Source organism: Ammospiza nelsoni, chromosome 6 (genome assembly GCF_027579445.1).
Source record: "Ammospiza nelsoni isolate bAmmNel1 chromosome 6, bAmmNel1.pri, whole genome shotgun sequence".
NCBI lineage: Eukaryota > Metazoa > Chordata > Aves > Passeriformes > Passerellidae > Ammospiza > Ammospiza nelsoni.
The window spans coordinates 8,623,124-8,648,323 of record NC_080638.1 but is presented as its reverse complement, the minus strand read 5'-3'; the positions used below and the strand labels follow the sequence as shown (position 1 = coordinate 8,648,323).

At 40.7% G+C, this 25,200-nt stretch overlaps 1 long non-coding RNA gene across 1 annotated transcript; it reads left to right on the top strand.

Annotated features, from left to right (window-relative positions):
• The first annotated feature begins 446 nt into the window (after positions 1 to 446).
• LOC132074987 (uncharacterized) lies at positions 447 to 15,293 on the top strand. Its single transcript, XR_009418688.1, has 5 exons — positions 447 to 544; positions 1,727 to 1,861; positions 12,659 to 12,812; positions 13,199 to 13,285; positions 14,759 to 15,293. It is a non-coding gene; the product is annotated as an uncharacterized LOC132074987 (long non-coding RNA).
• Positions 15,294 to 25,200: the final 9,907 nt, after the last annotated feature.

The following is a 25,200-nucleotide window of genomic DNA, read 5'->3' as shown; positions in this document are numbered from 1 at the left end:
TTTCCTCTTGTGGGGGAGGATTTGGCTTCTGAAACAAAACCTCACGTCCACTGCCTATCAATGAAATGCATTGTTTGAGAGCTGGCCTGTGCACTTCATGAACATCCGGTGTTTCACCCACCACTGGCTGCTTCAGACTGAGATCAAATTTCATGTGTGTTGGCAGGGGTGGAGAAAATAATGCTACCATAATGATGACAACAGTACTATGAAATATTAAAGGCAGCCACATATAGGGGCCTGAGTAAATGTATGTATTGCAGCAACAGATCTCTGTATTGTAGAAGTGACCCTGCCTTGATTCTAGTTATAGTAAATGGGCTGCAGCTGTGATGGCCTTAATTGGGCAGCAGCTGTGGCTAATGAAGATAACTGGGATAAAAGGGGGTTGGGTGGCAGTCAGGGAGAGCCTTGGAGAAGCCCTGATGGAGAAACAACAACAACAACAACAACAACAACACCACCACCACCACCACTACTACTACTACTACTACTACCGCTACTACTGCTGTGAAGAGCTGTGTGTGAGCAAACCACCCAGGAGGTATGGGACTCTAGAAATATGATAATAACAATATGAATACAACAACTGGTGATCCCGATGTGATAGATGATAGGACAGCCGAGAGCTGTGGCAGCCCAAGAGCTGGGACTCTAGAAATGTAATAACAACAATAGAAGATAGGACAGCTGAGAGCTGTGGCAGCCCGAGAGCTGGGACAGATATGTAGAAGAAAGAAGCGAGAGCTTTGAATCAAGGAGCTGTGACAGCAGAGAGCTGTGAGAAGCATGGCCTTTGAGGAAAGGAGCCTGAGAAAATCTAGGGAAATGTATGTATCCAAGACAGCTAAGAGCTGTGGCAGCCTGAGAGCTGGGACAGATATGTGTATTGTAGCTGTGTAATTGAAAAATGTGTTAAATGAAAAGGGGGAAATATAGGGGCCTGAGTAAATGTATGTATTGCACTAAAAGATCTCTGTATTGTATAAGTGACTCTGCCCTGATTCCAGTTACTGTAAATGGGCTGCAGCTGTGATGGCCTTAATTGGGCAGCAGCTGTGGCTAATGAAGATAACTGGGATAAAAGGGGGTGGGGTGGTCAGGGAGAGCCTTGGAGGAGCCCTGATGGAGAAGCAGGAACAACGCTGCTATGAAGAGCTGCTTGTGAGAGAACCACTCAGAAGGTATGGGACTCTGGAAATATGATAACAACAAAATGAATACAACAGCTACATGCTCACTCTAAACTCACCAATTTTCCCCTCATGCTTAAGAAAAGTGAAAAGACCGTATCTCTACTTGGAGTGGTTTATCGGGGTAGAGTTATCAGCCTGTAGTGACCCAAGAGCTCACCAAGGTGCTCCCTGTTTATGGGTGCTTTCTTGCAGCTGGTGGCCCTTGGCTCTGTCATACACTCCTCCCCCAAATTGTCACTCTTGGCGTAGATTTAGTTCAAGATTTAATTAGTAATTGATGAAGAAAAATGTCTGTGGGTTCACAGAGTATCAGCCCAGTATCAAAAAGGAAGGCTTGGGATTGGTTACAGGTTCTCTTTTATGTCACAGTGAGTTTGGATAAAGCCATGGATTTGTGATTCTGAACATTTGACTATGTCATGCCTGCCAATTAACAAGATTAATTTTCTCCCCCACAAAAATTTGTCAGCTGCTTTGAAACAAACTGGTAAGAACTGAGACATTTTCTGATTCCTCTTCCATCCTTCTAGACCAAAGAAACTTCATTCCATTTGCTGTCCCAGGCATCTGCTCTGTGCCATTTGCAGAAGTGAGAGCTCTAAGAAATGTCAAACCTTACAGGGAGAAATATTTAAAGGGGAATTCTGAAGTGGAAGCTCTTCAAGGTAACTTCCTGAGTCTTTTAAGTAGTGGTGGAATCAAATTTTACTTAGTGGCTTTAGCTGTGGAAGCTTTAATATTGCTTTAGCAAATATAGGAAGGTTCTCTTCACTCTTAGTTTTTTGTGGGGATATAAATTAACGTGCTTTCATACTTATTTTTATGTGCTTTTTTTTTCCTTGGTCAGTGTCACACAGCACTGGTTTTTTAAAAAGTTTGTGCTTATTTGTAAACATTATTTATTTTCTTTGTGCTTGTTTGTAAACATCATTTGTTTATTTATTTTCTTTGTGTTTACAGAGAGAAAGGCAGCAGCATCTGCTATAGAAATAGTTTGGGAAAAATAATTTCAGAGTATTCTCAGGGCTCAAAATTGATGAATAGCAGGTCTTGTCCAATTCTGACAATTTTGTATTTTTTTTGATCCCGTTTCTTCTGGCACTCTGTCCATCTATAGCAATTATCTGTCTTCCTGAATTAATTTAAACAGCTTTTAGTAAGAGCTAAAACCTCTCAGAAATGAAACTGCTTTTCTTTTCCCCCCAAGCACCACATCCTGATGCTCTTTTTGTTGCTGAAACAAAGTTTATTTTGCATACAGTATCTATGCCTCATGTATATTAAGTGTCCTCTGATTATAAGGGCTTATTCACCCTTTCTACCTTAATCACTGACCCACCAGGAGATTAAGGCTCATCTCCAGAGTGTTTGGTAAGCCAGCTAATTGCGGGTGAAATCCGTGGGCATTAGAGGAGGCTGTAGGGCTTTGGGAACTTGAATGGCTTTTGGGAGAGTGGCAGTCAGTGCCTGACAGAAACCCTGAGGGCCTGGATGGTTGGTGGTGGTGCCCTACAGACCAGTTTGACTTCTGAAGGGTGTGACAGTGCTCTCCATGCTTCCCTGGCACACACAGAGGAACCTCAGCTGGGAGCTTGTGGGGCTTCCCTTGCTTGCACTTGATCTAAGGAAACTTGTTTGTGTCAGTGAGAGAAGCCTCTGAATTTTCGTGCTGGGATGGAGCAGCAGAACAAACCAGCAGAATCAATATAAATGTGCTCAGTGTAACACAAGGGTGATGGTGCTGTGTGTGGGGCTGTGGGAACAGGTGAGGGAGGAAGAGGGGCTTTGGACAGGGACATGGAGTGACAGGATGCGGGAAATGGCTTTAAGGGGATGGAGGGTGCATTTAGAAGAGATATTCAGGAAAAATCCTTCCCTGTGAGGGTAGTGGGGCCCTGGCACAGCCTGCCCAGGGAAGCTGGGCTGGATGGTGTTCTGGACAAAGTGTGTGGTTTGGCAGGGGAAGTGCAGCTGTGTGAGCTTTAAGGTCCCTTCCAACCCCACAGAACCTTCTGTGCTTCCATGAAAGATGTAAGGATGTTTGTAGAATCACCAGCATGACAAATTCTTGCTAGAGTGGATTACTCTTAGGGATAAAAAGCTGGTCGTAAACTTCCAAAAATGCACCTACAATCACAGCTCAGTCCTGAGTGGGAGGAGGTAGGGCTGCTGCTTTGCGCCAGCAGCCACGAGAGGGCAACACGAGCATGAGCGGAGCGACGGTGAGGAAGGGATCGGGGATGTCAAACACAGCTTGCCATCCCTGCAGCACTTGTGCAGCCCGCCTTGCCTTTACTCGTGTTTATTTTGCACAGGACTTCTGCCTGTTTGCATTTGCCTTGTGCTTCGGGGAGCTGCGCACAGCCCGGGGGAGGTAAAGCACGACTGGCTGACATGGCAGAGTTTCACTCCTGCTTTCTCCAAATGCAGTGCTTGTGGAAGATTTGGGATCTGGAGTTAGGGTGCTGCTTCTCTCCAGTTTATGGCAGAGCTTTAGATGTGAGATACATCTGCTTCTGGAGCCTTCTGCTTATATATGAATTTCAGATTTTAAGAAAACAGTCCTGTTCCTCAGATGTGTGCAGAAAATCATTAAGAGGTGACTTCAACTAAAAAGACAACAAGAAGGATTTATGGTTTTAAAAAATTAGTAGCATGATGGCAGCTGCCTGAAAATCAGTTGGCTTGACTAAGAAGCCCAGGAAGATATCCCTAGCAAGGAAACCTTGGGATGCATCAGGTTTGGGGGGCTGGTTCTGGAGAGCAGATGGAAACTGGGCCAGGAAACTGCAGCTGTTGTTGCAGGATCCTGTGGGATTCACATTCCCTGAACCTGGGAGAAGCAGAGAAAAGAATGATCAAAACAGTGCTTGTCTCATTTGCTGTGCCTGTGTTGTGCCACAGCAGAATGCAATGTGGAGATTGTTCACCCACAGTGAGGGTGTTCTGTTCCCTTGGCTTGTCAGGGCCAGGTGTGTGTGTGGGGACTGTGGGTGACAGCCATGAGATTCTGGGCACTGTGAGCAGGTAAGTGCTTGGCAGATTCAGCTTAGATGAAATGTGTATAGTATAATAAAGTAATTAATCAGCCTTCTGATATCCATGGAGTCCAATGCATCACTTTCTCTCCCCTTGTTGGGTTGCCCTAATTCACTGTAGGGTCCCTGCCCAGCAAATTTGTGGCAAGTGAAGATCTGCCTTAAAACCAAACCTTGGGTTTGTGTCAGCCTGCAGCAACTGAACCATGGGGAAACTTAGTAATGCATTTTTTTTCCCTATAAAGAATATGGGCATGAGGTTCTGTGACATGCAGTCTCCTGTTAGAGGCCAAAGAGGAGTAAATGGTGGCAGGTTTGCCTCAGACTGTGTGTTCAGTAGCTGCAGCTGTGCTGTCCAGGCATGGGAGAGAGTCTGTGACTGTGTGACCCCTCCCTAAATACTTGTGCATCTCCTGCACAGAAAGGAGACATAAACAGGAGTGCGTTCTGCCTGCCTGGGGAAAAGATACCTCTGTGGAAAATCTGAAATCTAGACATTCATGTAAGACTGAAAAATTGTAAAAAACTACATATTACTGCTAGGATTTCAGAGAAATATGTGGAAATATTTCCTGCCCTGATAAATTTGAGTTAGAAGAAACTGTGTTACTATTAGATTAATATTACCTTTTCAGCATGGTCATTGCGATCCTTTGCAAGCGTTCTTTTAAAATCAGGGTGTGACCATAATGGAAAGAATAATTTAGGAAAGAAAACAGGAGAGAATGCATTTTTGTGGGGTACCCTTAAAGGAGGAGACCCTGTCTGTGTGAGTGTCTGAAGTTACTGTGATGGATATCTTCCCAGCAAAGCAGTTCCATTCTTGAGGGATTAGTATTCCTATTTATGACCCAGTTCTCCACATTGCTGTCTATGAGGAAAGCTAGGTGCTGGTCAGAAGGGCTTGTGAGCTTTGCTCTTTAGCAGAGAAGGCTCTGTCCCCAGGCAGACACACAAATTAGGGGAACACTCTTTGTGGGGAGGAGCTCCCATTGATGAGAGAGCTGGACTGGGGACATAGCCAAGTGCTTTCCTTAGTCTGAGGGGATCCTGGCAGGCTCTCACAGTGAAGTGTTCACCTGTATTCATTCTCTCTAGTTTTCCTCATTGTTTCATTTAACTCTTTCCACCCCCCCCCCAGTCTTCTGGTTTTAATTTTAGCCTTTAATGTTACTGATGGAATTATTAATGTAATTAATGTTTCAACCAGTTCTTGACTCTTTCAAGAGCTGCCCAAGATAATGTCACATGTGACTGTTGGGTCTGATGTGTTAATTCATTTATTTATTCACCTGACCGCTCTGTGGGAGCCAGGTGTGTGAAGACCCCACTGCAGCTGCAGGACCAAAGCAGGAGTGCCCAGAATGTGGGGTTGTGGAGCTTCCAGAGGGCCCTGCTGGGTTGTGAGGACCTCTGGAAGAGGGATGCCCTGTTTATCCACACTCTGCCTGTCCTGGTTTTGGGGCAGCAAGAAGCCCAGCTCTGTTGCTTTCCATTTATATAGAGCCTTGCAAACAGTGTCATGTTGGAAGGTGCACCTCAACTGAGTCAGACAGTGGAAAAAGCATTATTGAACCTAATACACTGTCTCCTCATATCTTAATTATTTGTGTGAGTATTTCCCTTTGACCTTTCTCCCTGGGCATCTATTTGATGTATTCATGCAAAGAGATGTTTTGCATAGAGGGAGGAAAAAATGTTCACCTGTTCAAAAAGCTGCCACCAGGACACAGATACAAGCAGAGATTCTTTCTGTCATCACTGCATTATTTTCCTGAACACACTGTAATTTCATCAATTTTCCATGCTTATGGTCATGAATGCTTGACATTACCATGTCTTTGGGTTAACAAAAAAGAAATTTCATGGCTTGAGATTTGCCTGGAAGAGAAGCGAGAGCGTGAAAAGCCAGCCAAATTGCAGAGCGCTGCAGTGCCCTTTGTTCCACAGCAAGATGGTGTTGTGGAGAAATTTGTATTTTATGTTTTGGGTTGGTCATCGTTTAGAACAGACCAAAAGTCACACAGAGCTTTTCTACTTTAACTGTTTGCTGGTTTGCATCTGAGGGCTGGTTTGTTAGATTTCAGGGTAAATGTGATTAAATGTTTCAGATTTAACATGAATGCAATGTTTAGGGCTTTGGGTATTTGGAAGGCACACAAATATTTGCAAGGCTAGATCTTGTTCATCTTGGAGGTTGGACTAGAGGATCTTTGAATGTGTCTTCCAACCCAAACCATTCCATGATTCTGCCTTCAGGCAGTTTGAATAAATGTGGGGCTGTGTTGGTGAGTGCTAGGCAGAGATGTGATTCCAAATATTTCTAGGTCACAGATTTTTCCAGTGCATTACAGGGATCATCTGCAAGGAGCATCCTGACAAATAGGGTTTGGATGGATGTCACATTCTTTATTTTACAGTGTGTAACTCATGTGTGCCAGGCAGATCTGGCCATTGCCTGAACCCATAATAATGAACAGGATGTTCCTGAGTGACCTTAGGAAACTTCAGACTTCTTGTAGCCTGAGTTTCATTGGTGATGAAACTTCCTTGCTGGTCTCTGACACAGAGGTGGTGGTGATTCTGTCAGAGTTGCCCTTGCACTTTCCTGTGGCTCTGTGGAAGGAGTACATGGCATTGCTTTTGTGCTTTGTGAAATATGTATCCTGAGTGGCTGACACACAGAGCAAACTGAGCCATGCTGGGAGAGCTTTCCTGGCTCTTTTTATGGAGAATGTGGAAGCCACAGTAGAGCCTGTGGAGTCTTGTTTGCCAGTGGGGATGTGATAATGCAAATACGCTTTCCCAAGCCACCATTCTGGTGTCAAAGAACAGCCAAGACATATTAAGACCTCAATAAATCCTGTTTAGAATGTGTTCCACTTCTTGTTTGCTAACTCTGAGGATGTTGAGTTTCTAGTGTTCTTCTGCATTTCTAGCAGAAGTTTTATTTAGTTAATCAGTTCATGACTGAACAGGGAATTGTTTTAGCTGTTAATCAAAAGGCAGGTCTGAGTAAGAGGAAGAAATGGATCTGGCTTTTCTGAGGCAGCAACAGAGACCCAGCAGGTGTGAGGCAGAGGCCATTGCTCTGTTTGCTGGTGGGTAGCTGTGCATCTCCTCACATGGAGCGCTTCAGGTGAGACTGGAAGGGTTGGGGTTGGCTGCCTGTGCTCCTGTGCATGAGGAGAAACCTCACTCAGGTCAGCAGCTCCTCAAACATAAAGCTGGACTAAGAAAAAGCCTTGCAGGGCCTAACAAATAACTCCTGTGGGAAGGCTTGAGCTACAAAACTGCACTGCAGTTTTACTCTCTGTGAAAATGAAATTAAATCAGACTCCCATGTTAATTCCTCTTGTCTGGCAGCTGAGCCTTGATTGATGTCCTGTTTCTTCCCTTTCCATAATCTTTCAGCACAGTGCAAAAAACAATGCTAATGGAAAACATATAGTGCTCAGAGATCTACTCCAGTGCTGTGCTAAGGATAATATCCCTAAAATATTGTTAGGGGCAGTAGGAAGAGTGAGGTTTTACAGATGGCTGTACAGATCTCCACTACTTGTGGAGCTTTTGCTTCAAGGCCTGCAGTTACCACAGGAAGGATTTAATGCAATCCCATCAGAATGAGTGGCTGCTGTTTCATTTAGGCTGATATGATCAGATTTGCCTCTGTCTTGTACATTTACTTGTAATTTATTCTTATTGAGCCTAGTGGGGGCAAAGATGTCTAGGATCAACAGGTGGGAACACTCCTAGGAGTACTTGCAAATGCTCCCTATAAACCCATGACTGAATGTGCTGGCAGAAAGAGCTCCAGGCCCTGTGTGGTGGCAATGGAGGGTGACACTCCACCTTCCCCTTGCTCCCCATCATCTTCCTCATCCTGCCACTGCAGTGAGGGCAGCAAGGTGGGGACTCACCCCATGCTGATTTTGGGCTGGAATGACAACGGCTGAGATGTGACTCCACAAACACAAAGGAGGTAAGAGGTTTGTGCAGTCATTGCTGAAACAGAGGAGCTTGAATTGATAATAGATGGCTTAAAAAACTTGCCTTAGGTGTCCCTAGGCTAAGGTCCCAGTAATTAAGATTTTTATTGACCTTTCTGAGCTCTGGCAACATCTAAGGAAGTATGCACGGTGCTGCTTGAAAGTCACTGTAACACAGTAAAGTACATGAAAATTATGCAATGAAACTATGGTGGATGGAAGTGTGACATGACTACAAGGAAATAAAAATACTTTTTTTTTTTTTTAGCCATGAAAGAATTATAATAATAATAAGCAGAAACATAAAGAGACTTAGGCAACACTAAATCAACCCTCATGTGGAGGGGTGCTGCCAGCAAAGCATAACCAAATTGAAAACATATATATTGAGAAAAGCCCTCGGGTTTTACATTTTAGAGAGAAACACAAAGATTCTAGGGGGGAAATGAGTCCATCCATTAGGATGGTGCATCAGCCAAGTCTTTGGCACAGTCTGATCAGTGGGGAATCACAGCACTGGCAAGTGGCTCTGTGCTACTGTGCATGCCTGTTCCACTTCCATGTTCAAAGCAAAAGCTTCTTCCATCCAAACATTTATGTCAAGTGCATTCTGCCTGGTTTATATCCTTGTGTAATAGAATGCTAGAGATGTAACCTTATGTTTATCAACCTATTTTAATTAGGAAGTTCAATTTTTTTGATGTTTTACTTAGCATATTCCTCTTTTTATTTCCATTTTGTTGTAGCAAGGACTGAATGTATACTAGACCATGGTTTTCTCTATGTTCTATTATAGAAAGATAACTGTTTATTTTTTCAAGGGCATTTACAATTTTTGCATCAAGGGAATTGCTTATCTTTATGTATATTATTCACACACTTGTATTTTGTGACCTTCACTTGAATGTCACAGCTCATATGAACCTGATGGTCCACAGAGTCCTGAATTTTTAAATTATTATTATTTTATTATTCCTGATTATAATTAGTTTGCTTATTGCAGCAGTTTAAAAGAAAACCAGGATTTTAATAAACTTTACAAGTTGACAGTTCCACACTCTTGCACACAGTAGAGACCTGTTGCTGATTACCAGCTTTGCCATCTTTTCCTTTCTCTTTGAGAACTTCATGTGCACATAAATACCTGTGCTTCATAAAAAATTCAAAGTTTCAAAAGAAGATGCTTCACTGCTGCTGAGTGACTTTATCTCCTGATAGGCAGAATTATATCAGCAGTGCCAGAGAAACATAAAGTTGTGTGGGTTTGGGTTCTCTTTTTTTTGTTTGTGTATTTTGTTCTTTGTTGTTTTTTAAAGGGTTTTATGAGCTCTGTTAATTTCTTTTCTTCTGCCATGAAACACAAAGATATAAAAAGTCCACTAAAGTATTAAAACCCCTCAAGTCTAGGATGATCCAAATAGAAGATTTTTAGCAGATTCTTCAGTTTCCAAAATCCTGCGACTTGTAAGACAGTTGGGTAGATAATTTTTGTTTAGTACATTTAATAAGTTGAATTGCGTTTGCTTTCATGAATTTAATTAGATTAATTTGAAGCAAAAGTTTTAATGCTAATGCACCAAGAGAAGTGTTAAAGCCCACAATCAAAGGGGAGCAGAGAGGCTAATTGAACACACTATAAATGAAAGGAGATCTATCCTAATTTCTTGGAAAAGACCTTATTATTTTATGTTGGTGGTGTGATTTGGGAGAAGAACTGGAGGAATTGTCTGAGATTCATTGTATTGCCTGGACAGAACTGGAGGAATTGTCTCAGATTCATTGTATTGCCTGGACAGAACTGGAGGAATTGTCTCAGATTCATTGTATTGCCTGGACAGAACTGGAGGAATTGTCTCAGATTCATTGTATTGCCCGGACAGAACTGGAGGAATTGTCTCAGATTCATTGTATTGCCTGGACAGAACTGGAGGAATTGTCTCAGATTCATTGTATTGCCTGGACAGGAGCTCTGAAGGGGTGTAACTGTTCAGCTTAGGCTGCACTTTGTGGTGGCTCAGCCTTCAAGCACTGAGCTCAACTTTGTGCTGCCTCTGTAACCCCAGAATGTGGAAAATCCCTTTTGGGTTTCCCTGTGGCTCAGTCTGAAGGCTGTTCTTGCCATAACCTAGCCCTGTACCAGGACTTCCCAGTCTTCAGTAAATGTTTGCAGAAGCCACAATTACATACAGTCTTCCAGACCTCATCATTTCCCAAGCAGGCACTCATCACACCAGCACCCCATAAATACTGCAGCCTGCTCATCCAAGGACAGGATTTCAGACTACAGCCATGGTTCTACTGATTTGCAAGGCTGTAGCCTATTTTAGATGTAGTAATAACAATAACAATACATTTATTCTTCCTTTGGTGGCTGCAGAACACCCTGGCTCACACAAGTAATGCTATAATACTTGTTTGCATACTGATTATGCTGCTCTTTTGCTCTCAGCTATAATGAGACCAGATGCAGAGAAGCAAAACCTGCTCCATATTTTAAATAGTATTGAGATATATCTGAAGGAAGTAGAAGATCAAAACCTGTCCCATGTTTTAAAGAGTATTGAAATAGACTTGAAGAAAGTAGAAGGTGAAAAGAAATAAGAGTTAGATGCTGATTCTCTGCTGTACTCAGTGGCTCTGCTTTTATGAAATATGAGAGAAAACAATGTGAAGTTTTTTAAACTCTGTGTAGTAGCATTTCTCTGTATTTAAAAGCACAGCCAGCCTAAGTGGCAATGGCTTATGTTGTGATGCTGGTAGAGAAACCCAAAATATATTTGCACTCATTTGCTGGCACTTTCTAACAATTAATTAGCAGTTGACAATTATCATGGCCTGATATTTTTGTTGTACCAGCAGAAATCAAATTGATGTGGCTGAGCCAGCCCTAAGTGTAGCTGCAGGGCTGAGAAATTCAGTATGTTGGCATGAAATTAGCTCAGTCTAGAGCCAGAAAATGAGGGCACTGAGATGGAGGTTTATTGCATAATCACTTAAGCAATATTTCTTCCACGGGTTTTATCAAGCTGTAGGACAGGCATATCTGTTGTAATTATATTTTACATCTGCTAATGTGACACGTTAATGAAATGTGTCACTCCACTGGCGCTAGGATCCGTTTCATTAATGCAAAGGACTTTTGTTGTACGCTTTACATTTGGAAACAGATTTAAGTATTAAGTGGCTGATGTCTGCAGCCGGGGAATCCTTTCCGAATTTGTAACACTGACCAGAACAGAGCGTATTACACTCTCCAAATGGTGCATTTTTGCATTTGAATGTCTGAATTATCCTGGTTTCTTAGAGACAACCACAACACCAACATCTTAAATCCTCAAAATATTGTCCGCTTCATTGAATGCTCATGATCTAAGCATATGTGTAATTATTCTGTAATTCTCCCCAAAATGTGATTCCTTGGAAATGCATACTAGATGTGCCCCATTGTAGCTGCAATGACTATTTCTTTGTGCCTGCCCCTCTCGGTGGGCTCACAAGAAACTCTGTGTGCCTTGGTGCACCGCATGTGTAATGATGATTTTTTTTCTTCTTCTTCTCCCCCCACTCCCAGTGTGCCCATCAGGGGAAAAAAAACCCCAAAACCTTGGCCAGAAACCTGCTTCATTTGTTTCAGGGCACAGAGCAGGGTCACAAAAAGATCATTTAAGATAGATTACTGCTGTAGGCATACTTTCTGACAAGAAATGGCCTAATGCCACTCACAATGGGCTTAGGGCCAGGCAAGTACACAAAATTCCAATTTGCAGCAGTTACCAAACCTGGCTCCCATAGCACGTGCGTGTGCACACTTTGGCACAGGGGAATCCCATGTACCTTAAGCATATTCTCAGCACACTCCATGCAACAGGGAAAGATGATTTTTCAGAAATTGCTGTTAGTGCAAAATATATGCATGCTTAAAGAGAAAACTTCATTTGTCTGCGGGAAAAGTTCAGTTCTGTTAATTAAAAATTTAGAGGTTTTGTGGTAATGCAAAGAAAATTTATGTACATTTTTTACTGAACATTTACTTGCTTTTTAATCACAAGAAGAAAGCTCTCTGGCAGCAGGACTGTTGCAGACACCAGAGGTGCAAGGGCTGCGATCTCATTAATTGTTCTAATTCACAAGTGCCTTTACCAGTCCATCTTTAAGGGATGTATGATTTGTATGTAAGATTTGACTTCAAAGTCCTTTGTAGGAGTTTTTCTTAAAAGCTTCCATTAGAAAGAAAAAAGCTTTCTGGGTCTTTATTTGATAAAATTTCATAGTTAATTCTTTCATTTCCAAGGAGCAAAATTAAATCAGAATCAGAAATACATGAAAACAGTGGATTATTAAATAAAATCAAGTAGTTACAAAATATTCTACAAGTTTTGAGCTTTGTTTATGTAGAAGTGCTCTTTTTAAAATATACTTTTTTCACATTTTTCAGGTTAAAAAAACCCAAAACACTTTAAAGGTCTGAAAACATTTTATGGATTGATATTGGAAGATTTTTCTGAAGAGTCTTTATAAAATTCTGCTTGTTTCTCAAAGTAGATATAATTTGGGATAAATACTATGAAAAATCTTCCACACTAAGAAAGGTGCATACTTAGCGTTTATTTTTCCTTGTTATACTAAGAAACTATAAAGCTCTAAGTCAAAGAAAACAGATTTAGCTGGAGAAATAAAATAAGCACTGATACATGCAAAGAAATTTGAATTAAAGCTGTGTAAAATAGTTCCTGCATCCACTCAGTGCAAGAGCTCTTAGCAAGTGCTGCAGGGTTTGGCTCCTTGCAACATTTTGCCTTATATTAATACACAATTAATTATATATGTTAATGTTATTGTATTATATGTAATTATATTATTATAATATAGTATATAGTATATATTATATTCGATATTATGTTCTATATTAGATATTAATATTATTATATTAATACAACTTTTTAGTATTAATATATTTTTATTTTTTCCCTGATAGATTTTCACAGCTAGCATTGAACTGCAAAATACGTTTCTAGGGTTCAGCCAAGAAAGAAGTCACAAGACTGAGGAGCTGCAACAAATGGTTCAGTATTGCTTTGGCTTTAACTTTTTAATTGGGAAAAAAATAAAACTACTGTTTCGAGTGTGTTAACAGAAGTTGGCTGAGCTGGTTCAGTTGTTGTCTGAGGCACTAAAACAATGCTGAACCAACAGGTGAGTTCCTGCATTTGTGTCCTCAGGCGCTCCCCAGGGATGGGGAGGTTTCCCACTCTGCCAAACTGGAATTTCTGCAGAGCGCAGGTGAGGCACAGAGCTGGCAGAGCCATCCAGGAGAGGTCTCTGAGCAAATCCTGCTGGCACCTTCTTCCTCTGCCTGAAGAGATTTCCCAGGGCAAGCATCATGAATTCCAACCCTGCAAATTGGGTTTGGGAGCTGTGAGAGAAAATCCTGTCCCTGCAAAGTGGAGGCTGAGATGCTGAGTGGTTTCAGCATGGCTTGGGTTTCTCTTGGAGTTCATAAGACTTTTATTTCCCTGCTGAAATAAAACAGCTGGGACTGAGAGAGAGCTCCATGCGTGTCACAGGGCAGAAATGGGAACCTATAATTCACATTTTTAGAGCTAGAAATATCGAAATCAATACATCAAGTGCAAGAGCAAAGTTTTTTATGTGCAGTCTGGACATGCTTTTATTGTGAAATGAAGTAGTGACTCAGAAGCAGATTTCATTTTAATGAAAAGAGCACTTTTTCATTATAGAAAAGTTATGTCATTATAGCACTTCTAGAGCACTTTTTCATTACTGCATTCCTCCTCCCATACTTCCCCCTGTATCGTTATTTACAATGTCTTTTTCCTAAAACCCCGAAACGTCATCTGAATGAAAATGATCTGAACAAGCAAGGAAAACACCCATAAATAAACATTTGGCAGGAATCTTTGCTACTGTGTGAATGTTGATGGCAAATATTTTAATGAGGCTAGCCTTGGATTTAAAAAAAAAAAAGTTGATTGTAAATCAGTAAAATGTGCTGGGCTTTCTAAGCTCCGAGTTGGCAACAGCTTGTTGAGAGTAAATCCTCTCATGGAAGGTTCTGCTAATCTGAATAAATTCAATTTCAAAATCCTTCCTTGATCTAAGCTTGCTTAAGCTCTCACCAAGGCCTAAGGACCCTGAGGGTCAATTCCAATAACAAAAGATAAGAAAAATCTGCCCTTTCTCATATCTCTTTGCAATACACCATAAGCTGTTACCTCACTGCAAAAAATCTTTGGCTTTAATGAAGTCTCCTTTTGATACTTGCAGAGGATGAAGTTCAATGTTTCCCACCCTGTGCCTGCCTGTGCTGCTGCCACCCAGCCCCATGTCACAGAACCTGCCTGTCTGCTTCCCTTGCAGAGCTCCTTGAAGCCACCACAGCTTTAACAAAATATATTAAATGGGGCTTTACAAATAGATGGGGAGAGGAGGGGGTGATGGTGCTAATTGATACCAGGATGGGCTTTTTTTAAAATTAAAAATTAATTTTTTTTTAATTAAAAATTCTTTCTTACAGGAGAAAGTTTAGCTCAAAACCCAAACAAATTCTGGGATGTGATTCAGAGACAACCCTGCTGCTGCAGTGCCTGTGTGCTACAGATACCTGTTACTTCTGGATGTTGCATGAATGAATCTGAATTTGTATCTGAGAGATTGGTTGTGGTTTTTTTTCCTATTTCTTTTATTCAATTTTATGCATTAAACTGACTTCTGCCTCTGTAACTTGTATTTGGGTTTTAAAACCATCCTTTAGAACTAAAAAATACTTGTGTTCAAAGTTATTCAGTGAAACATGTCGTGTTACTAGTTATTACCCAGTGTAACCAGCTGTTCTCATGGACTGGCTAATTTCTTCAAAGCGGTGCTTTTTGTCAGAGCCACAGCTCCTGGAGTCATGTCATTGTGTAAGGATATCAGCTTTCATTAAAAAAACAGTCTCACTGGAGATCAAGAGAAAAGATTAAATATGGCCTAAATATCCTAGAAAGCATTTATTTTGAAAGTAAAATAAAATATCCACTGTAGGTTTCAAAGAAGATGTAAAATAAAGTGACTGCTATGTGATATTTGAAGTTTTGCAGTAATTAATTCATGCTTGTACTTCACCTAGCATCTGTTTTTCCAAGTTCTCAAATATCTTAAAGTCATTACAAGTAACTTGTCACATGCAAAACCAGCTATAAGTGTTTAAACAGGAAGGACATTGAAGACGGTATTGGCTGATCATGGTGCATGTGAGTTACCATGGCTGATATTCCACATCCCATTTCTGTCATTATTTCAGCTTCCTTGGCATTCAATACTGCTTGTTTTAACATCCCTCGATTGGCCCTGCTTGCACTACAGATTATTCCCTCCCATCCACATTTCTTTTGCAGCTCAGCCATCCTCAAGTGACAAATACAGGGTTTTAACCAAACTTAATTTGGGATTTTAGTTTAAACTTTTTTAAAAAGGATAATTATTTCCACTCTCTTTGTGGTACATCATGTCTTTACTAAAGAGCTTTCTTTGTGCCTTAAAATGTGTGTCAGATATACAGTGCAGTTGTTGTTGTGAAGTGATCACACTGAAGCTGTAACAAATTTTGTTCTCCAATGCCAGTTTTGTTTTCTAATTTTGAGCTGAATATGAATAATAAGAAAAAATATTTCACCTTGCTGTTTAAAGATTCAGGGAGTGTCCTGGAGCTCAGTTTATACAAAGCAAAAATAGCATTGTAGCTGGAAATGTTGATTTTTGTAAATATGCAGGCAAACCTGGGCAATATATGTACCTTTCTTTATTTCCAGCTCTCTTTTGGATCAAACCAATTTTTATAAAAACCATTAAAAATTAAGCACCGGGGCAGGCAAACACAGATACAGAACTGTTCCTTGCCAGAGATTTGTTACATGCAGATGAGATGCAAGAAGTTCCTGAGGTGATCAGCTCAAAGATGAGTGCCAGTGGCAATTCAGAGTGCAAGGATTACACACCTAAATCTGGGCATGGGAAAATAGCAGCAGGTTTTTATCATTTTCTGTGGGCCACAGGCAATACTTCTGTAGTGTCACTACACATTCAAAAATTGCAAGAACTACTAATGAAAGTTGAAGAATTCACTTTCTGGTTTCTCCTTTCCAGTGGGTGACCACATCAGGTTTTTATTTCTAAAACTCCTATCGTGTGGAATTGGTTTTTAAAGACAGACATTGGTCCACTGAAAAATCCTTCTTTTTGTGGGTATGACAGGATCATGCAAAGAGCTGTTTGATTTTACCTCCTCCCATTAGTTGCTGTATTGAGGGAAGGAAATGGACTAATTGACTTTCAAGCTCCCCAGTCTCAGCTCAGAAATCTGTATTTTTTTTATTTTTCTCTTTCTGGTCCCCAGTTCTTGGAGTCATAGAGTTACAAAGAAGCTGCTGCCTTCTTTCTTTTTTCATTTAAAAGTGTACTTTTGGGCCTTTTGATTGTGAAATAAATCTTGAAAGATTTATTGAAGGTGGTTTTTTTAGGGGCAAAATTCAAAAGGCAAATAATAAGAATTTCTATTTTTTTTAAAAGGTCTGTTTTTTAAGGCAGTTTCTAATTTTCATCATTGAGAGTACCGAGTAGATGACAGTAATGTTTACAAATAGATTTTCATATCATTTTATCAGTTGTGTGTTCAGATAAAAGCAGTATCATAAAGTAAAAGGGTTAAAAAAAAAACAAACCTTTTTTTCCACAATAAGGACTGGGCAAAGATTAGATACAAACTAGACAGGGTAAAAAGCCAAAGGGTAATTTGCACCTTGCATGTCCAGTACTCATCTTCTGATGCAGAGAAATAACCAGATCCTAGAAAAGCCAGGAGTGCTGCTTCAGACTAAAACATTTGTCTACAAATGAGATTTATTATCAGCTGGAACCTCTCCCTTTTCTCTTTTTTCTTTCCCCATGAACTCCCCTTCAGAACTTCTTCCCTGGTACTGTAAATCCATGATTTTTTCTTTCAGACTCGACATACTAACCATTTATTACATATTCCTACAAAGTCTTGATGTTTGGGAAAAACAACCAGCATGAGTACTCCAAAAATTCAAACTTGGCATGAGCCACAGATTTCAGTGAATCTCAGATACTTTTTGTTCTTTGCAGCCTTCTTGGACCTCCAATATCACTTTTGTTATAACTTCTCTCTCACTGTACTATAGTAGTTGTTTTTTACTGTTCTGAGATTTTGGGAAAACACACAAAGACCTCATTCTCCCTAGAGGTCTCTTAAATATGCATAGATCCCTTACTGGTGAAAATCCACCTTCTTTTCCATCTCTAAGGAAATTTAATTCCTTTTTGTGACATCTTCTCTCTTGAAATGATTGCCCTGTGTTATGGCAAACGCATTTTACTTTTCCCTTATCCTAAATAAAAGGAAAGCAACAGTGATCCCCAGGTGGCAAAGTAAAAGCTCAATACATATCAGGCAGCACTCAGAACCCACCCCTGAAGTCCAGCATGGTTTTCATGTCAAGATACCAGGAAGGTATTTTAACTGTATTTTAGTGACACTTTCCTGGGTTAATTAGAAAACCTGCATTGTTAGACTCCTAAGACATTAATTTGACCATCAGCAATGCAAGAAGATATGAAGAGCAGTGCCACAGCAAACAGGAGTGTCTCTACACCAAGTTTTTAGGGCCAGAAGTGTTGGGGAGCAGTCAGAGCTTCCTCATTAATGGTATTGATGGTGAATAAAGGCAGAGCTTGTCCATTAATAATACTTGTGGCAAATAAAGGCTGCACTCATCAGTCAGAGCCCTCCAGGACAGGTGTCCAGGCTGGCTGACCCAAGGACTTTATATAGAGAAATAAACGCATCTAAAAGTCTGAGACTCATCAGCTCAAGCTGCCATTTCAACAGCCTAAAAGGAGAAATTTAACACCCTAAAAGGAGACATTTTTCTGCAGACCAGGCCAGTTCAGATGTTCTGTCTGTTCTACTGAGCTCAAAAGACAGCAGGTGAATTTCATCCTGAAGTCTTTGCTGATGGGTAGGTAAAGAGGCTCTCTATTTTAAGCAGAGACTATATGCATGAAAAGACAGACAAGCCTTTTTGAGTAACTTTTGGGCATTTTGCAATTAACCCTGCAGCTCTGAAGTAGTTTGTTAGATCAGGTTTTACAAGCAGTATTCCTATAAGTACAGCAGGAAAGCATTTGGGCACATAAGGATTACTTCAGTTTATTGTTGATAATTCATGTAAGCTCAAGGCACATTATTTAAAAGAATTAAAAGAAATCATAGCACAAATGGCAACCTTGTAGTTCAACTTGTACTATTCAGTCTTTAATGTGAGGCTGGCAGACATGCACTGTCACTGCTGAGCCTCCATCACACCATAACAGGAATCCAGAACACTTCTATCTTGTGAGTGCAAAAAAAAAGGAAAAAAAAAAGAGAAGTTCATCCCATTGCCTTTATTACTTTACCACCATTCAAGTACAATGAGAATGGCCAGAAATCTTGCATGACAACCAGAGTGGGTAATACATGAATAGGAGGTCTGGTTTCTTTACTTCTGTATGACAGAGCTGAACAGTGGGCTGGGAAGATTTGGGGCTTTTTTCCCTTCTTTTTCCTGATTCTATTCTTCTATATAACTTCTGTCAGAGAAATCAGCCACGAGAACAAAGGTTTGCTACAAGTGTCACTCATTTTATGCTAAGATTTACCAAGAAGTCAAGATTCTACCAGAAGTACACATTCCATGTAATAAATGCTGGAGGCATAGTGTGGGTGTGTACAGGACACAGCCATGGTCCTTTTGGGAAGCATAACAAACTCCACAGTAATTCCTATATTGGTTTTTTACCCCTCTGATTGTTATTTTGTTTTTATTCCATGAATTTTAGCACTTTTCTCCTCTTTATTCTAGAAGTAGTTTACAATAGATGGCATTATGCTTTTAAAATTTTTTTTTGTAAACAACCTGGCCTTTTGTAAAGACTTTGGTGTGTGCATGTACCAGAAATGAATAATGAATTATGAAATCTATAAAAATATTTTCTTCTGTGGCAATAACAAATTGATTGGGTGAGAACCTTCCCTTTGTATTTCCTTGGACACATCAGAAATTGCCTCTTGGGTTTTTCTTAGTTTTGTTGCATGTATTTCATAGTTTTGCAGCAATATCTGAGCAGGACCATAATGAATACTTACTCTCCTGAATTTGAAGTCAATTTTATTGTCAGCATTAACTTTGTGTGCAAGGAACAGGTGATTTATTAGTTGTTCTCAAGATAAATACTGACTGTGCTGACATGGTTAGTGGAATAGGTTCCTACTGGTGCAAGATGAATTTTAGAGTAAATTAACTGAGAGTACCACATTATTAAGAGTTTCCAGATATTTTTTCATAAGTTCATATGCACTTTAAAATTGCATATCAAATAGGATATGACAAACTTAGATTTTGAAATGGGTTTGAACAGCTGTTTATGAGCAGCAGTCAGAAAATCTTAAAACACATATTTGGTAAAGATCCTTCACCTTCAAGGCAATAACTTGTTTCAGTGTTTAAAATATGGAGGTTTGCACATGCACAACATTGGAGCACTGGAGTCAGCTACCTGGTGGCCTTTCCTTAAAGAACCCCTCTGGATATTTTCTGAAGTGATGCTGGGAGATTTACTGTTATGTTCATTAATGTAATCAGCAAGATTTGAGCCAGTTTCTGATTTTATTTTTGCATGATTATAATCATTACAAGGAAATGTATACACAGATGTTGTGGGAGTCCGGGAAAAAAAAAAAAGAGGGGAAAAAAGCCCTTACGTGGCTGACAGCCTGACAACTTTGCATATGTGTGTTAACAGGAGAATGTGCTGTGTTTGGGATGAATGGAGAAGCGGGCCTAAATGACTTTCAGATTAGCTGGAACAGATGGAAGGGTCACAGTTGAACAACTTTACACAGGAACATAAAGGCAATGTTCAAGTGGAGTTCATTGCCTCTGACAGATACTGTCAATCAAGCAGGGGACTCTCAGTTAACCAGCAGCCTGTCCTTTTAAAGATTAAATTAAAAAAAAAAGTATTGTGAGGTGCTGACGGGAGTTTATCTGGTCTGTGTCAGGCATAAACTCCACCCTGAGTGAAGCATTTTCAAATCAAGCACAATGAGCTGGCCATGTTTGAGGAGAAGTGAGCTCCAGGTTGTTTGGGAGGCAGGGCTGTGGTATAATTTCTGCAATGTGCAGGCTGGGTCATGCCTTTCTAAGGTTTGGTAACTAAGAATCCCTTGCTGATATGCTGGCTGTCAAAAATTAGATTGTCCTAGGCAGGGTAAAGCAGATTAACAGTCAGGGTCTGTGATGAGAATGGAGGTGATTTGGATGTGGAAGATGCAAAGGCGAGCTTATTTTCTTTGGCTGAAAACAGGCACCTGAAAACCTTGGCATGTGAAGTTTCTTAGGCACTGGCACTGGCACACACTCAGACATTTTCTGCTTCCTCCTCATTTCTAAATAAATGGAGACACACAGAGAAATGGGGGTCCCTTGGATGTACGCAAGGAACCATTCAGAAGCATAACCTGTTAATACAGTTCCCTCCAGCTCACAGTTATGGAAGCACAGCAGATGAACAGCAAGAATCATTGCTAGCAGATGGAGAAGTTGCACAGTTCACGTCTTTGCCTGAGAAGGCTCTCCCAGACACCAAATCTTGTTGCCACAGCTTCCTTCATCACTTCTCCAGATGAGTGTGTAGACTCAAGTGAGGAAAACAGGACTTGGTGACATAGGTTTATTATTTGTATGATCCCTGATTGTAGTCCAAAGTGTTTGGGGAAGAAATTTTCAGCTCTGACAGACACCTCATCCTGCTTTACCTTCAACTGCTGACTCACTCACAAAAACTGTACAAAAGCAGAGATCCAGACCTTACTGATCCTTAGGGGAATAACCCCTGCTTTCTTGGCCACTGTATTCCATAAAATGACAATTCCTGTTATCAATCCCAGGAATACTCCTTACTGATCCTTAGAGGAATTAACCACTGTATTCCATAAAATGACACTTCCTGTTATCAATCCCAGAAATTTTGGCCATTCTTGGTATTCTTGGCCACTGTATTCGATAAAATAACCCTTCCTGTTATCAATCCCAGAAACACTCTGCGCTGGATCCTTAGAGGAATAACCCCTGCCTTCTTGGTCACCGTATTCCATAAAATGAATAGTTTAGCAGCAAAGCCTTGATTGTTTACCACAGATCTAGGCCAAAATAACCCCTCCTGTTATTAATCCCAGGAATACTCCTTACTGATCCTCAGAGGAATAACCCCTGCCTTCTTGGTCACTGTATTCCATAAAATGAATAGTTTAGCAGCAAAGCCTTGGTTGTTTACCACGGAGCTAGGCCAAAATGACAATTCCTGTTATCAATCCCAGAAATACTCTGTGCTGGATCTCACTGGCCAACAGAACCAAGGGCAGCACTCGTGCTCTCTGCACCAGCATCACTGCCAAACTGCCAGATCCCACTGCCAAATCTGAAAAGCCAGAGTTCTTCAATGTTGGTTTTATGAGGCTAAATGAAGAGGCAGTAAGGAGCTTGTGCAGCACCTGCTTTTCCTGGCTGTTTCTTTTGAATTGTCTTGTCTCCCAGCAGATGGTTGTGTGCTGACAGCTCCTTGCTCTGCTTTGTGCTGAAGGCAGTGCCAGCTCCTGCACTCTCTGCTCTGAGGGAAGCCTGTCATCTGCCCTCTGTGAGAAAATAGCTGCAGCTCCACAAGAGCTGCAATTACTGGGAAAATTGTGGAGTTAAATAACTGGAGTTAAACCAGGGGAATGCTGGGGGTGTGCCTGTGTTCTGCTGAAGGCCCCCTCTCCTTGCAGCTGTTTGGGACAGATGTTGGGAGGGGAGGCTGGGGTGCTGCACCCTGCACAGCCAGCCAGGGGCTGAGGGGGAAAAGCACTGGCAGGGCAAATACCAACCCAGCCTGAGCCCAGCAGAAATAACAATAAACTGCAATAAAAATAAGCAAAAACCCAGAATGCTGAAGTGGTGCTGCATCAAGGACAGGCTACATTTCATTTGACTCAGAGAAAGCATCTGCAAACCCAGTATGACATCACTCACCAGCACATTTGGCATTTACTGACTAATTACAGCTCAGATTTTGGCATGTGCCACTGATTAATTACAGCTCAGAACCATCATTTAAGAGCTTCCAGCTTGTGCTATCCTGCATGCACTGGCTGGAGAACTTTGTGAAAATTTTTTAAGGTAAAATTGAATTTTTTCCTTTTTTTTTTTTTTCCCATGAAAAGCGAGTACTTATTAAAGAAATATCAAAATTTTATTGGAGTACTTTTAGATCTCAAACCTTTTATGATTTGGGACTAAAGTTTATTGACTCACAGCTCTGCCCTGTGTTCAACTTGCTTGTCAGTTTTCCTTTTAAAAAAGATGAAAATCTTTCCTAATTGAGGTGCTGACCTCTGGTAATGCTCTTGATGAACTGCTATTCTGTAGCAGACAACATGCTGTTTGTACTCCTGTAAATTATTCATGCAATTTACCTTACAGCCACTGTTTGGTCTTTATCCTATTAATGAAATGAAGAGTTACAATGTATAGGTAGGTGTGTTCATTGAGGCAGCATTTATGCTGCCTCAATACTTTTAACAGGTAGTATTTAATTATTAGTGTAAGGATGATGGCTGATTGAAAAAAAAAACAGAACCAAAACTACCTTGAAATGTATTTCACAGCTGTTGGCAGTCACCAGTAGTAATTATAATAATATTATAATATTATAATTGTAACACATTACAGCAGATATATTCTTTAATTGTGGCTTTGTCTTAATTGGAGCTCCAGGAGCCCCAGCAGCAATAGAGCTTCTCTTGTTCTGTAGAGCTGGACTTTACTTGGCAAGTCAGTCTTTTCATCTTCTACTGCTGCCACATTGATACACACCTAAAACCTCTTTTTAGGTTTAAAAAACATGACTGTCACAATTCCGAGAGATACTGAAATTGGGCAATTATGAATTATTCCTGGTTTATGTGCTTAAATGGATCAAAGAATCAGATTGCAATTGGCTTTTGATCTTGGTCAAGTGGGAATGAAGGGACTTTTTTTCCCTATAGGTCACATGGCAGCAATGTAAATTAGGAAATTAGTCCTAAAAAAATTAAAATTAAAATAAAAATAGAGAAATAATCACTGAGACAGGAAGATGTTTAACTGTTCAAGGAACAATTGTGACACTCCTCCTTTATTCTGCATGTCATTGGCCTTACTAATCAGACAAGCAAGCTTTGGAAACAAACATCCAAGCAAAGAATTGCAGTGATATTGCAAATCACTCATTTTCCATTTAGAATCCCTGACAGAGCAGTGAAATAAATGGGGGCATGGATTAAAAAATGATCCCTTGATACATCATTTAAGAGCCTTGAGTCAGCTACAAATAAAACCAGCCATGTCAGGCACCCCCTTAGATCTTCATTAATGGATCACAGTTCTGCTTTTCTTCTATAAAATCACGACAACTGGCCAAGATGCTTAATAAATCAGCCTTTGGTTTGGTCAGAGTTTGAAACCTGGCCCTTAGGTATGACTGCTTGTTTTGTGGTTGGTTATGGGGTTGTTTTTAACAAGCAAAGTGTTGGTGGAGAGCTACCAGATGAGCAATGACAGCTGCAGGCTCAAATCCATCTTTTCTTTATGGATAATGTTTTCCATTCTTTTCTTCTCTTGGCTTTGGGTTGGTGCCTGTCAGATTGGGAAACAAAAGTCCTGAATCAGGAGCAGGCCCCAGTCTGAGCCCCACAGCTCCATACAGGTGCTCCAGAGAAATCAGTGTCCTTGAAGCTGAGGGAGAAGAGATGGGAAACTTTGGATTAATATGCAAATTTCCCTGGGCTGAACAACACTGTATGGCCTTAAATTTCAGTATTGTGAGACTCCCAACTATTTGGGAGAAATGGTTTGTTCTGTCCTTTGTAGTAAGACTTGTTGCCATTTTAAACTAAATAACATGAGCCAGAATGAAGAGCAAAATACTAGTCAATTAATTAACTTCAAATATAGTATAAACTGCCTGAAAATATTATCTTACTGCACTAGCAGTGAATGTGAAATGAACTTAGTCTGTTCTTGTGCTATACCTCTTCTTGTGCTAGATTTTTTTGTCTGCTCTGCCACAAGCTATTCATGGAGCTAATGAAAATTGTTCTTCCTCTCCCTGTTGTTTCTCTCCACCACCATTCATTCAGGTGATTTTTGAAGAACAGGTTGTAGATAACCTAGCAAGGCAAGATTCACATTATCTGCTTCTTAGTGCTTCAAGTAGTAGCAGAATTTGTGCCAAAGTTGATAATTAGAAGACAGAAAGTAATTAGGAATCAAGTTACCCCTGCACCTATAAAATAGACATCTCTGGATTTCCAGAAATGGACTTTTGAATGGGATTTAATTTAGGTCTGATTCCTTTAGAATTCCTGTGATCCTCTTGGAACAGAGGAAGTCCAATCCATGTGTTCCAAAGTCCCTCCAGCATTTCACATCACTTTGTGCCCAGGGAGAGCTATGCAGAGGCTGGAGGGTTAAACTCCTCCCGAGGAGTGTCACAGTGCATGATGCAATGCTGCAGGGAGGGCTTGCTGACCCCTCCTTCCCTCTCTCCAGGGCTGCCAAACTGCTCCTATCAATCTCCTGATAGATTGGTGGATTCCATCAGCAAAACTTCAGAGTGTATTAGGCACTCTCAGCCTGCTGTGGGAGGACAAGAGCAGCTCCCTGAAGCGTGTTCTCAGCAGGCTGATTGTGCTTGCTGGTGGTTTGGAAGCATCTGTGCCCAGGAAAGGATTTTCTCATAGTTTAGCCTCCAACTAATTTTATTTAGTGTTAGGGACTTCAGTATGCGCTCAGTGTTGCACCTGGGACGTTAAGATATTGGTTCTGAAAACAGTGACTA